Here is an 11,811-nt window from a genome sequence, read left to right on the forward strand (position 1 = left end):
GGTTGTAATGAAATAATGGTAGAGGCTGGATAAATTGTTCTAGGGTCAAGAGACCCAGACTTCCTGGCCTTACAAAGGACTGAAGTTTAATTCCCAGTACCCACACTGGTGGCCTTACAGCCACCAGTATCTCCCTCTCCTGGGGATCTAGCAGCCTTTCCTGACCTCCATGGGCCACACATGTGCACAAACACACATACACAAATAAATAGCAAAATAAATCTTTCTTTTAAAAAAAACAGACAATGATTTATTTTTTTCCACCGAGTACTTAGACTAAAAATAGCACGAACCCATCAGCCCTACGAGGCGGGCGACTATTTTTACTACTTTTGACAGAGCCTTTGTGATTGCGTTAACTAAATGCTTCTAATTTGGAATTTGGCTCTTGGTGCCTGTGAACCAGATCCTCCTGGTTTCGTTCCCTGATGCACAATCTCAAAGGCAAGAAAACTCCCCTGGGTTCTGAACCACTGAGCATCAAAATCATTTGTCACCCAAGGAAATCTCTGTCACTTCCTCAGCTGTCGCCTCAGGCGTGCCACAGACAGGCCTTCCCAAGATTGAAGAAGAAACCATTTTTCCAAATGTGCTGAAACCTTAAAAAGCATGATTAAATTTGTAGTTGTGGACAGAAATTCAATTTGTTTTCATTTTTACTTCATTTTGATTATTTTTTTCCCTTGCAGAAAGCCTTAAAATGAAAATACGTATATGCGAGAGCTTTATCTGCTTATTTCTTGAGAACTTTTATTTAATAAAACATAAATGCTCAATAATTTCTAATACTAATTTTTAATCATTGGTCAGTCATGTCAACATACACTGATATGTATGGTTCATCTTCTGTCCACCTTCTTTCCCTAGGAGCCAAAGGCCTGTTTGGGATGCTTCCATAAGCAAAGGTGAAAGGAGAAAAGACGAGATGAGAGGGAGAGAGCTGGGAAAAATATAAAGGGCATTGCAGAGAAATAAACACCATGCCTTAAGAACCGACACCCAGTTCTCTAAGTTTTTATATAAGGAAAAAAAAAAACAGAAATAACTTAAAATTCACTACGCACATCCCCAGAGATGTTCCTGAAAGACAAAGGGGCTGAAAACTATCTTTCTAGAGACTAGAAAAATGCCAGTATTCTCTTAGCATGGACTCATGTGAATTCTAATTATTACCTTATGAAAGGACATTATTAACTAGCAACTTACTCCTCTTTCATCTCTAGAATGGACAAAATAGCATATGAAGATGAGGTCAGCTACAAGCAATTCTTCATATAAAAATATTCTGCAGACTCTTACCTTAATAGAAATGTGAGAAAGTCACACCATCTAATTTACCAGAAAGAGATAAAAATGTTACGAATGAAACTGCAAAACATTGTGTTAACGATAGTTCTGAGCAACAGTCTTATTACCAGACATTTTAAACTTATTTGGGCTATTTAGCCATTACCTCACTCTGGGTCCCTGGCTCGGTATGTAATTCTTTCCTATCTATTTCAATATGAAAATAAAATATAACCATACTTGTGGCTGTCTTTGTTAGGGTTCCCATTGCTGAGAAGAGGCACCATGATCTAGGTAACTCTTATAAGGACAACATGGCTTACAGGTCCAGAAGTACAGTCCATTATGGTCATGGCAGGAAGTATGACAGTGTCCAGGAGGACACTGCTTGAAGAAGGAGCTAAGAGTTCTACATCATAATCTGAAGGCTGCTAAGTGAAGACTGACTCCCAGGCAGCTAGAAGGAGGGTTTCAAAGCCCACCCCCCCCACACACACACACAGTAACACACTTCTTCCAACAAGGCCACAACTCCTAATAGTGCCCCTCCCTGGGCCAAGCATATTCAAACCACCACAGTGGCTCTGTGTTTTCCTTTCTTAGCAAACATTAGTTTCTTTGCAAGCCCATATGGAACTACAGCCACTTCTCCAGCAATGACTCACTCGTTCTCACTATGGCTTAAATCTGACATGTGCCCTGACAAACACACAATGTTGGCCATCAACCCATGGCGTGTAGCCTCTAGCAGTTGGAGCCTAGCTGGTGGAAGGTTTGAAAGTTTTATTACCACTGATTTCCTCTTTCTTTCTCCGAGTCCCAGGCTGGCATGATGTAGGAAGAGCTTTTCCAGAAAATACCTTTATAATAAATACACTGAAGATAAAACAAAGAGGCAAAGTTGGCAACCAAAATGGAAGCTGGAGAACCGGAGGCAGAGTAGCAAGGGTGGGTGGGTGGCTGACTCTATGGCCTTCAAAGATGCTACACATCTTCCAAGGACTAGTTTTCCTATGTACTTTCTGAGGTCTGATTTTTCCACTGAATGAGCTGAGGTGATATACTCACACTGCCTTATGAGCATCCTTTTATTGCCAGGTTTTGCAAGGCCCTACAGCCACGTACTTGTACAGCAGCAACCAGACCTGTCAGGAAACTTAGCTCCCAGGTCCCGATACAACAACCCCATCCTTGACAAAGCATATCCCAGACTGACAATCTTTCATTCCTTCCCCAACCCCATTTACAGCACATACTGAATTTGTTTATTTCAGAGAAAACATTTCTGGGTCCCTAGGTGGGTGAGAAAGCCTGGATTCCTTGTATATTTGTCTATAAAATGACCACCAAATGCATTGTGCTTGCATAATTTGTTTGTCTCCTTATATAAATCTTTTTTTCATTTTTATTGTTTATCTTATTTATTACATTTCAAATGTTGTCCCCCTTCTCAGTTTCCCCTCCACAAACCTCCCTACCCCTTCCCCTACACCCTTCTTTATATAAATCTTAATGCTTCCATTGAACAGAAAATGAATTCCATTGTTTTTCAATCCATAAATGACTACATTTCACTTTAGTGCTAGGAATTCAGAAGAGTCACAAAGGAGTCAATAATGTCAAAGCACTTAAGTGGCAGACTGACTGACCCAGCAATGACAGAGTCCTGTGAGATCCTATTAGAAGCCAATAGTCACAGCTTCCAAAACTCAGAAAGCCGAACTTTTCTTGTTTTTAAATTCTTTTAGAATTGTTTCTTACCTTGTTTTGTTTTCAATTACCAGTCCACTCATGTCAGTAGACAATCCACAGTATAGATCTGCACACAAGTCCTCCCACACATGTGGAGAACACGGTGACTGCTTTCTGCTTTGCAGATATTGATGTCATTTGGTATTATATTAAATGTGAATCTCTGATCCCTCCACTATCGCCCCCATCACCACCAGACTGTGATTTTATATAGTCAGAAGAAAAGCTCACATACGTTCCAGGGTGTTTGCCAGTCACTTGTATACACCAGATTTCATCTGGGAATGTTCTGTTCCATCTTAGTTCAGATCCACTATAATATGGAAGAAATGACCCAAGAGTATTTTATCTTACAAAAGAAAAACAATGATTTGGTCTTCTAAACTAGTTCATGTATTCCAACATCAGGATAAGGCACATCCTTTTAATCTAGCCAAACCACCATCTGGACATGCCAGTCTTGGAAAATTAACCATAATGACATGGGTGCCTATGCCTGAAGTGCTAAATTGAGGACAACTTAACCACTTGTCACACAGACATCTCACAGGGGCCTATCTCTTGCTTTCCCATAAAATCACCTCTCACATATCTCCACGTGTTTTATGACATTGCTATAATATCCCCATTTCTTGAACATGCTTCTTTTGGATAAAATTAAACTCTATTGTAGCCACTTCTGCCAATGTAATGAAACAATTAGCAGATTGTGAGCAGCCAAATGAGCTAGGCCACGTTCTCCAAAGAAAGGGACTCAGCACTTACAATCAGTAAACAGTTTCTCAGGCTTTTGAAGACTCAGAGCTTGCTGGTCTACCCTCCTCTTCCTGTGCAGAAGGCCCTTTCTTGTCATCATTGGCAGGTGTCATTTCTGGCTGTTCACTTTTGGAAATGGAGACACCATTGCTTTCTCATCAGTCTGCATCTCATTAAAATAATTTGCTCTGAACTTTATATGCCCCAGTACAGGGGAACGCCAGGGCCAAAAAGGGGGAGTGGGTGGGTAGCGGAGTGGGGGGGGAAGTATGGGGGACTTTTGGGATAGCATTGGAAATGTAAATGAGCTAAATACCTAATAAAAAATGGAAAAAAAGGAAATATATTACCAAGATGCCAGAAAAAAAATAATTTGCTCTGATTATGAAATAACATATCTTATAGAGAACTCACAAAACCTATTAAACTGTAAATAAAAATCTCTCATAATCAGTTAAACATTCAGAAACCAACATAGTCAGTGTTATTTTCAAATATTGATTCCCATTAGGTTACTCATTGCTAATGATTGTTCTGGGGCTGGAGAGCTGGAGCTGGGGGCTGGAGAGACAGCTCAGCAGTTAAGAGCACTGAGTGGCCGGGCAGTAGTAGCGCATGCCTATAATCCCAGCACTTGGGAGACAGAGGCAGGTAGATTTCTGAGTTGGAGGCCATCCTGGTCTACAGAGTGAGTTCCAGGACAGCCAGGGCTACACAGAGAAACCCTGTCTCGGAAAAAAAAAAAAAAAAAAAGAGCACTGACTGTTCTTCCGAAGGTCCTGAGTTCAAATTCCAGCAACCACATTATGGCTCACAACCATCCGTAATGAAATCTGATGCCCTCTTCTGGCATGTCTGAAGACAGCTACAGTGTACTTACATATAATAATAAATAAATCTTTGGGCCAAGCGAGTGGGGACGGAGTGAGCAGGGCCAGAGCGAGTTGAGGTCTTGAGTTCCACATGATGGCTCACAACCATCTGTACAGCTATAGTGTGCTCATATACATTAAATAAATAAATAAATAAATAAATAAATCTTTTTTTAAAAAGGAAAGGAAGGAAGGAAGGAAGGAAGGAAGGAAGGAAGGAAGGAAGGAAGGAAGGAAGGAAGGAAAAGAAGTTGCCTCTCCTAGCATCTGATCATTAGCCCTACCCACGCCCCTCTCTTGCAGCCACATATCATTTCTGCTCCAATCGCCCAGGACATCCTTTAAAATAATGTGATCCTGGCATTAACTTAACCACTGTTTAGTGAACATTCACAACATACCTGACATAAAGCTGTGACTCTAGGACTCAAAAATGAATAATAAATCATCCATGCCTTTAAGGAACACAGTAAGTCTCACTCGGGTTCCCTTATTTCCCCTACATCTGTATCTTTGTGTGCCCTTCTCTAGAGCTCCTTCACCCACTGACACTCTCTGTCATGGTCCCTTTCTAATTTCCTAGCTTCTGGAGGTATTCTGCGTTATATGTTCAAATCTAAATATTTGGAACTAGGATTTTAAACTGGGAGTGGATGTGTGGTGTTTGTCTTGCTGGGTTGGGTTACCTCACTCGGTATATCTTCCAATTCTGTGCATTAGCCTGCAGAGATCATGAGTTGGTTGTTTTCTTCACGGCTGAGTAGAATTCCACTGTGTCTACGCATCACTGTGTCTATGCATCATCATTATCCGTTCATCAGTTAAAAGACATTTAGTTTCCTCCATTTCCGAGCCATTGTGAACAGAGTTTCAAGTCCTTTGGTCATTTACCAGGGAATGGTATATCTGCATTATAAGTTGATCTAGTCTTAGGTTTGTTAAGAAGTCTCCACACTGATTTACATAGTGGCTACATTCACCAGTAATGAAGAAAGATCCCATGTCCTGCATCTCACCATCCCATGTCCCCACATTTCACCATCAATGTCCCCACATCTTACCATCAATGTCCCCAGATCTCATCATCAATGTCGCCACTTCTCACCATCCATGTCCCTACAGTTTACCAGCATTTTTTCAGGTGAGATGAAATCTCAAAGTGTTTTCATTTGAATTCTCCTAATTGCTAAAGATATCAAACATTCATATGATGTTTGTCATTTTTATTTCTGCTTTTGAGAATACCCTATTCAACTCATTAGCCCACTTTTAATTGGGCTGTTTGTTTTCCTGACTCTCTGTTTTTTGTATACTCTGGATATTAATCCTCTATCAGATGTACAGCTGGCAAAGATTCTCTCCACTCTATGGGCCTCCGCATCACTGTACTGAGTTTCCTCTGCTGTAGAGAAGCTTTTTAGGTTTGAGGTCCCGTTTGCCAGTTGCTGTCCCTAATTCCCGGGAATGGGGTCCTCTCCCTATATTATGTAGAGTACTGTCTGTGTTTCCTTCTAGCTCTTTCAGCATTTAAGTTTCACACCGAGCGAGGCAGTGGTGCTAAATAAAGAAGGAGGAGAGGAAATAGAAATAACTCTAACTGAACACACACATATATGTACATACATCATACATGTATGTACACATATTTACACACATGCACACACATACATACACACACATATACACATATACATATATACACATATATACATGCACACACATATATACACACCCATACACACACATGCATACATCATACACAAATATATACATATACACAAACATATATACCCACATACACATATATACACACACATGCACACACGTACATACAAACACATACACACACACACACACACACACACGAAACTGGATGAATGGAGGATGGGAAGGAGAATAAATTGCCTGCCTGATTCCCTGGCAGCGTGGTTAGCAGGTTTCCAGGGAGAGAGTGCCTCAGGTGTTGGTTGTGAGACAAAAGCCATATACAATTTTTTTTCAATTTCTCAATTCTGTTTTCTAGTTTGAAGTCATTAGACACAATTCATCTAAACCAAAGTTCCTTGGCATTCACAGTCAGTTTAAAAATTTTTAAATCCATACAAAACAGATGTCTTAGTGGGCAAAGTTCCTGCTGCCAAGTCTAAGAACATGAGTTCAATGCCTGGGACCCATGTGTGGGAGAGAACCAACTCCTGCCGATCAGCAGATCAGTTGTCCTCTGACCTCTGATCTCTGACCTCCACCTGTACACCACGGAGCACAGAGAAAAGTAAAATGCAATAAAATTGTTTTCAAATGATCATTCCAAAGTCTGTCATTCTCAAAGGCTGTTGACATTTTAGAATTGTTTTAGACTTAAATTCTGCTTACGTCTGATCAGTGCCAATGTGGTAGAATTTGAGTTTGCATGCCTCTGCTTACTAATGAGATTGTATTTTTCTATGTGTTCACTGGCTTCAAATTTTTCCTTTCCTTAAATTCCTATTTATATTTTACCTGTTTCTCCAATGAGTTATTTATTGTCTTCTTACATCCATTTTTAAGGAATGTTCATATGCTTCATGTGTGCACCTTTTGCTTCTCTTTAATACTTTAATTTTTACCCATTGGGGAAGTGTAATTTACCTGCAATAAACCTGATATAGCACAGTTATTCAGTTATGAGCTTTTACAGTTTCATAAACCCATATTATTAGCAGCCAAAGCAAAATGCACAATATTACTATAATTCCAGAAAATTCCTCAAGCCTCTGTCCAGAGGCCTCCACCCTATATTAAATTGCATCACATAAATAGGATTACAGAGTATGAATTCCTCTGTGTTGTTTCTTTCACTCAGTGTAACATGTCCATCTCTGTGACTGACATGCCCAGAGAGGAATCTGCTCATCTGCTCTCCAGCAGGCAGTCGTTTGTGATGTTTCTCGTTTGGACTATTGTGAATAAGACCTGCCATGAACGTTCTTAAGTGAAATGCTTTGCGATATGTTCTTGTCCTGTTGGCCTAGCGACAGGATGAGACGCCTTCCAAATGCACAATAGAGCTCCACAGGGCATCTCATGTTTTGGCCTATACTGTGTGTTTCCACCTCTGTGCCTCATTGTGTGTAATTGCTTTAGATCTGTTTCCTTTCACCAGTTGTGTCCCAACCTTAGTCCACGGACTGGGTTCTCATGTCAATTCTCACATCCCCATCCTTGGGATTCCTATTCTTTAATCTTCAAAGTACTTGAATAGAATTTCATTGTCTTTGTTTAGTGCATATGTTACTACTTTAAGTAAATAAAGTAGTTCGTTTGAAATAAACTATTTTATACTAAGAGTCTTCACTGTCTGCCTCCTGAGGTGCTCTAATCGCCTTGTTACTTGCTTGTTTATGGTAACTTATTTTCTCCGGTGCTGTTTTTGTGTTTTTAGAGTTTGGTTTGGTTTGTCTTGTTTTTCATTCACAAATTCGTGTTGGTGAAGTTTTAGGCTGGGAGGGTTATTTTGGCTAGGTGTATATTATAATTCTTTTTTAAATTAACTTCTTAACTGGATGTGGCGGTGCATACCTTTAATCCCAGCACTAGAGAGGCAGAGGTAGGTTGAGCTCTGTGAGTTTGAGGCCAGCCTGATCTATGTAATGAGTTTCAGAACAGCCAGAACTACATAGTGAGACTCGGTCTCAAAACCGCAAACAAAGCATTGACTTCCTCACATCCCCACTCGGGATCTATGGGTGGAGAGTGAGCTATCAGGACTTGTAGCAGGAAGGACTTAATTTGAATTAAATAAGTCATTAACTGTAGAAATGCACTGAAGGGATAACCCAAAAAGAAGCCAAGGCTGGACCTTTAAGCAAGCCTGGTCTCTACTGAGGAACCTCAAAATGCTTTCTTTGTGACAGCCAACCTGGTCCTTGAGGTAACTCTGCTCAGTGCCTGCCTCCCTCACTGTGTCCTGAGCTCCCCACCTACTGTGCACCTTGCCTCCCACACAGGAGCGCTATGTCTACGCTCCTATCAGACAGGGAGACTGGGTGGTGTGGAATAACAGTGCTGGAAAAGCCAGCAGCTATAACATGAGGCAAAGAGAAAACTATCAAAATGTGAGGTTCTCTAGGAGGCAGGAGGCAAAAGCTGGTGGCCTAGCTAATGAAGGCAAGCTCTGGGGCTTTGCTCCACGGAAGGCTTAGAACTGGGAGAAGCCAAGCAGACCCTCGCACAGAAAACAGTGGGCATGGAGAAAGGGACTCCTTATACACTGTTGGTGGGAACATAAATCAGCATAGCCATTAAAAAAAACTGTATAGAAATTCCTCAAAAGATTGAAGAAAAAAAAAAGATTTATCGTACAAGTCAGCAATCCCACTTCTAAGTATTTATCTAAAAGATTTATTGTTGGCATGCTAAAGAGCTGTCTGCATTCCCGTGTTTCTTAATAGTCAAGCTATGGAACCTGCCTAAATGTCATCCAGTAGATGAATGAGTAAAGAAAATGTGTCGAGTACATACAACATACCATTCAGCTTTTAGAAATAAGGAAATTCAACTATTAAAACAACATATGCAAACCTGGAAACACGAGAGTCACTGAAATTTGCCAGGCGCAGAAAGACAATCGCTGTATGGTCTCACTTGAATATGCAATCTAAAACCACTGAGCTCAGCTGAAACAGAAAAGCATTGGTTACCAGAGGCTAAGGAATGCAGGAATGTGGAGTTGATATTCAAAGTATACAAACCCAAAACTAGACAGGAGCAAAGGGGGGGGGGCTTCCTTTTTCAAGGTTTACTGCATAGCATGGTAAGTGTAGTTAATAGTACACTGTGTGTTCCAAAATCACTAGGGGAGTTAATCTCAAGTGCTCTCACCACAAAAATGATAGGTATTTGAATGATGGATATGCTAATTAGTTTGATTGAATTATTCTATATTGTACCCATAAATCACAATCATTTACTGCCCTATAACTACATAAAACTATAATTTGCCAATTTACAATTATAAATGCTTTAGACAGTAGGGAGAAAGCAAAAGAGAAAAAATGAGGGCATCAAAGAGATGCTAACCAACAAGGACCCCAAGAACTGAGAAATGAGCACAAGGTGGAGCCAAGAACCCATTGCAGATATTTTTTTTATTCATTCTACATCCCCCTCCCCTTCTCAGAGAAGAGGAGCCCCCTTTGGGTACCACTCTATCCTGGGGCATCTAGTCCCCAGCAAGACAGGCACATCCTCTCCCACAGAGGCTGAGCCAGGCAGCCCAGGTAGAGGGAAGGGGATCCAATGTCAAGGATCAGAAACTAAGACAGCCCCCTCCCACTTGTTAGAGGACCTACATGAAGACCAAGCTTCACGTTTGCTACAAATGTATAAGGGATCTAGATCCAGTTCCTGCATGCTCCCTGGTTGGTGGCCTACTTGGTGAGCCCCCATGGTCCCAGGCTAGTTGAATCGGTGGGTCTTCTTGTAATGTCCTTGATCCCTCCAACTTGCTCAATTCTATCCCCCACTCTTCTACAAGACTCCATCTGATGTTTGACTGTCTCTCAGGAGACAGTTGTGCTAAGTTCCTGTCTGCAAGCGTAGCAGAGGATCATTAATAGTGTCAGGAGTTGGCTCTCTCACATGGAATGGATCTCAAGTTGGGGCCATCATTATTTGGCTGTTCCCTCAGTCTCTGCTCCAACTTATCCTTGTATACCAGATAATTTTTGAGGGATTGAAAAAGCCTCCTCTCAGACATCCTTGACCCAGGGCTTCTCTGTGTCTAATATGCTTCTGATGTAGCGAGAACAAAGAAGCACACTAGCCATGAGTTACAAATAGATTCTTAACCATCATACCATACTAAAGACTAAAATGGCTATGTATGAATAAGGGTTTTGAGAGAGAGATCATTACTTGGGCTCTGAAAGTCCAGCTGTAGATAATGAGAGTAAAGTGTCTGAACTGAGCACAGGTCACTTGCTTTCTCCCAGCCCAAGACACTCCCACCTGCCCAAGACCAGAGAAAAAGCTCACCAGGGGAGGGGGATTAATGTAAGAAAATATGTGTGATTGTGCATAAATCAAGGTACCACACTGTAGGTTACAAATGTTCATTGACTAGTGGACATAGGTCGTGGAGAAAGGAGCCTCCAAGCTTTCTGCAGCAGGGTCCTGAGGGTCTCAAAAGAGCACATCCATAGAGGGCTAATCTCCAAAATATATAAAGAACTCAAGGAAACAACCCAATCTAAAAACTGAAGTACAGCTCTAAACAGAGAATTCTCTTTTTTATTATTAGATATTTTCTTTATTTACATTTCAAATGTTATTCCTTTTCTTCGTTTCCCCTCCAAAAACCTCCTATCCCCTCACCCCTCACCCTGCTCACCAACCCACCCGTGTCCTAGTCCTGGCATTCCCCTATACTGGGGCATCGAGCATTCACAGAACCAAGGACCTCTCCTCCCATTGATGACTGACAAGGCCATCCTCTGCTACATAAGAGGCTGAAGCCATGGGTCCCTCCATGTGTACTCTTTGGTTGGTGGTTTAGTCCCTGGGAGCTCTGGGGGTACTCGTTGGTTCATATTGTTGTTACTTCTACGGGGCTGCAAACCCCTTCAGTCCCTTGGGTCCTTTCTCTAGCTCCTCCATTGCTCCTTCATTGCACATTACCTGTACTAAGTCCAATGGTTGGCTGAGAGCATCCACTTCTGTATTTGTCAGGCACTGGCAGAGCCTCTCAGGAGACAGCTATGTCAGGCTCCTGTCAGCTAGCACTTTTCTGGGTTTGGTGACTGTATGTGGGATGGATCCCCAGGTGGGACAATCTCTGGATGGCCTTTCCTTCCATCTCTGCTCCACACTTTGTCTCTAAACAGAAAATTCTTAACAGCAGAAATTCAGATGGCTAAGAAATGCTCAAATGTTCAACATCCTTAGCCGTCAGGGAAATGCAAATCAAAACTGCTTTAAGATTTCATCTTACACTTGCTGAATAGTTAACATCAATAGCACAAGTGACAGCTCATGCTGGCTTGGATGTGAAGTAAGGGAAACACTCATCCCCTGCTGGTAAGAGTGCAAACTTGGACAGCCACTGTGGGACTCGGCGTTGCTGTTCCTCAGGAAGATGAGAATCGATCGATCTACCGCGAAATCC

This window comes from Mus caroli, unplaced genomic scaffold (assembly GCF_978045245.1).
Source record: "Mus caroli unplaced genomic scaffold, Mus_caroli_1 scaffold_3, whole genome shotgun sequence".
NCBI lineage: Eukaryota > Metazoa > Chordata > Mammalia > Rodentia > Muridae > Mus > Mus caroli.